This window comes from Protopterus annectens, chromosome 2.part2 (assembly GCF_019279795.1).
Source record: "Protopterus annectens isolate FY-2018-M chromosome 2.part2, PAN1.0, whole genome shotgun sequence".
Lineage (NCBI taxonomy): Eukaryota > Metazoa > Chordata > Ceratodontiformes > Protopteridae > Protopterus > Protopterus annectens.
The window spans coordinates 906,972,006-906,975,451 of NC_056730.1; the positions used below are offsets into that span (position 1 = coordinate 906,972,006).

At 37.1% G+C, this 3,446-nt stretch overlaps 1 protein-coding gene across 6 annotated transcripts in view; it reads left to right on the plus strand.

The window, feature by feature from the left end:
- Positions 1-1,016: 1,016 nt before the first annotated feature.
- Positions 1,017-3,446, plus strand: part of ZFYVE16 (zinc finger FYVE-type containing 16) — a 3,161,611-nt gene continuing 3,159,181 nt past the window's right edge. For 2 of the 6 annotated variants that reach the window (XM_044064221.1, XM_044064226.1), the window contains exon 1: positions 1,019-1,292. The gene's annotated coding sequence lies outside the window, so the exon portion shown is untranslated. Of the gene's footprint in view, positions 1,293-3,446 lie in introns of all 6 variants that reach the window. The other 4 variants (XM_044064224.1, XM_044064225.1, XM_044064228.1 and 1 more) reach the window with 3 other exon arrangements.

Consider the following 3,446-nt stretch of genomic DNA (forward strand, 5'->3'; position numbering starts at 1 on the left):
CTTTGATATCAGTCCTTGATAGGGAAAACAATCTCTAACCTGCAGTCCAAATAAATTCTTGGCCTCTTCCCATTCTATTACCTTTCCCTTTCTAGTTATTTATTTCCAATACCTTGGTTCATTTGCCAGTTTTCTTCAAAAATATTTCAGCCCCCTCTTGCCTATTATCTGTATCCCTGCCCACAGCCAACCCTATCTGCAAAATCTCTTTTCTCCATTCTTGCGCTGGTTTTTTTCTTAGAGTACTCCCAGCTATTTTATGAATATAATACTCTGTATGATTTTAGTTGTTCACCTTAAGAGTCTGCATCCAAAATACCGATCTCTCCTTATTTCAGCATCATTCCTTTCTACTTTGAAATATAGTTTTCTGCTTGTGCTATGTACAAGGACCTTAACTGTGTTGCTCTAAAATACCCGCCTCAAGGACATCACTAATTACTATAATTATTTATGAAGTGCAATTCACCACCTTTTCTCCAACAGTTAACTTACCAACTTTAGGAAGGATTAAGAGAGCGGTAAAAATCAGGGACTGTTGAGAGGCAGATATACACTTCTGTCAAGGTCAGCCACTGTGCAAAAAGCGGTCTTGCTTGACGTATCCTTATTAAATGAGTGGGCTCTTTTCATCACTTTCATTTCTAAAACAGAATCTAGCTCCCTGAAAATGCAGCGCTTTCTCCCACCACAGCATATTTTAAAACACACTCACGGGAATATATTAAGTTTACTAAAAAAATGTTATAATCTATTTCCCTCCATTCTCCCACTGCATTTTAGGTCAACCAGGTTACAGTTGAACCTTTACCTTCTCAATATCGCATTTAACACAGTCTGTCGTATTTGGCAAAAAAATATTCACTGAGCTTGCGCTCTGTCACACGCCATGACGTTTAAATGGTTTTGATGACTTTTATGTCTAAACGGGTAGAGAGAGAGAGTCTGCATGTTAACTCCACCCCCTCTGTACTAGCTCTCAGATTTGATGTTATACGCAGTTAGGGTCCTAATAGTTTTGTGTACTTTCATGTATAAACATGTGGCAATTTCGCATGTTGGCTCCACCCCCTATGTACTAATTCCTAGCTATAGTGGACGTAAGAGTTATGTCTCTTACCCTCCCCAGTAGTTTCAAGATGGTTGCTATCGTCTGTGCAGTTTGGTTGGATATAGGGAGATTTTCTTCTAAACTTTATGTTGCTGGATTGTGAAAAGTAATTACATTTACATTATTATACGAATCAAAAACTAGATTCAGAGCCCATAAAGGATGAAAGTACTGAATGAAGGCAAGTTAAACAGCAGTTAATATTTTGCTTAGTAGGGCCGCTTTACTACTAACAGCTGATGTTTTCGATGCTGATACTGCTTTGTGAAGATCTTAATTGATGTTTAATGTCATAATTCACTAAAGGGCGATACAGTCTGCAGGTAAACGTCTTGGGTCTGTATGTTCCTGTAGACCACAGTGTGATTATGGTATTTTATTTTTGTTGGGCATTTTTGGTTTGTAATGGTGTTTGTTTTGATTATTTACTGTTTGCGTTGTTGAAACTAAAATTTGGTGTGTTACTTATGTTGCTTTTAAGTTGCCGTTTGTATAAAACGGGTGCTGCTGTTCAGAAAACAAAACTGAAAAAGTTTTGCGAGCTGTTTTACAGCTTTGCTTATTTAAGATGTATTTTGTTTCGTCTACTTGGGGATTTTGCGTTCTGGCATTTGGTTATGTAGAATAGTGGTAGCACTGGAGATGATCACATTAGACAGTTGAGATCGCACCTGTAGAGTTGATTGTTAAGGCTTTGAATTCCCAGCATGTTACATGTACAGAAAGACAAGTAACTTAAGTAGACCAGTGCTCCAAGTCATTACTGGGAAAAAATATGCGAGCATACTTCTTAACTTCCTGATTTTGCGTTATATTTTACCGTGACCCATGTAATTGTTTTGATTTTTCTGGTAAGTCACTGAGGATCACAGTCGGCTTAGATTTTCATACTTCATTAGTAAATTCAAATGGATGCAGAATCTGTTACGAAAACGCAGATTAGTAATATTTACAAATCGTCCCTGGTTTGGTTCCCCAAGCACCATTATTTTTGATTTTTTTCCCCAAAAAGCTTGAGCCATAGCTCTCAACCAGTTGGAGACAAATCTCAACAGAACAGATCCAGAAATAACCAGGGACACTTTTAAAATATTAGTAGTACCAACTTGAGACATTGACAGATTAAGATAATATGAATTAATTTATGTATTTCTGAAGTAAAATCAATAACTCTAATTGCCATTCTTTATTAAGAGAAACTCGCCTGCTTCTCTACAAAAGTCACCAGTTTTAGGAGGATTAAGAGGGACATAGTACAAATTTGAGTCAAAATCAGGGATGTCTTTGAAAATCAGGGACATTTGAGAGGTATGGCTTGAGCAAGAAGTTTGATAGCTATTGTGCTTTGTAGGTTTAATCTTTATATGAATACAAAAATGTGAATGGCTTTTTTCTTCTGAAAGTTAAAACTTAAAAGAGAAGCCGTATCCGAACTCTGTCAACCTGGAGAATTTACACCCTTTTTTAATCTGCCTTTTCAGCATAGTTTGGACTGAACTGTATTTTCTACAGTTGTATTCCTGTCTTGCATTTTTTTATATCTTTGATCCCCCTGTCTAGTTTTAGATCAAGATGCAGCACTGAAAAAAAAAAGTTTTGTAGTTGTAGGATTCTATCTGTTCTTTGCCTCTCTTAATCTTGAAGAGGTATTTGACCTTGTGGATCATAGAATGCTATAGTTTATTTCTGAAGTACTCGACTTGTTTGCTTTGTACTTTTCAGACCATATCGGTGGTTTGTAATATTAATTCCAGTGGGAGCTACAAATTGACTTGAGGGCTATTTCTGTGTTGACTATGCTGCTTTTAAGTGGTTACGTCTTGCCATTGGGAAGGGTCATTCAGGCAGACATGTCCCTGTTATGCTGCATCTTTACTTTTTTAAGGAGCATGTGTCTGACCTAGCTCATTTTGGAATATCCATGGATGTCATTCTTCATCCTTTTATAGTGTAGGTACATTGGCTGAATCTCAGCCTGCAAATACTGAGGCACTGCTGGTACATAACACCATTTGTATGCCATGAGTTCCTTTCATTTCTCCTCTTGTTGTTTCTTTTTGGTGAGAGGGGATAGAGTGGAAGTTCCAATGTGCCTGGGATGCCTGGGTTTCATTCTTGGATTAACATGTTGACAATTCGGGATCAGCTATTGTATGTTGTCAGGACTTAACATAATCCAGATCAGTTGCCTTGCTTTTGTGATGCAAGTAGTTGGTTTTCCATGTCAGGTCAGGTAAGGTAGTGTAGTGTAAATTTTTTTTTTTTTTTTTTTTTTTTTTTTTACAGGAAACATCATAATCACTTATGGCATAGGCAGTCATGCATTAATTTAAAC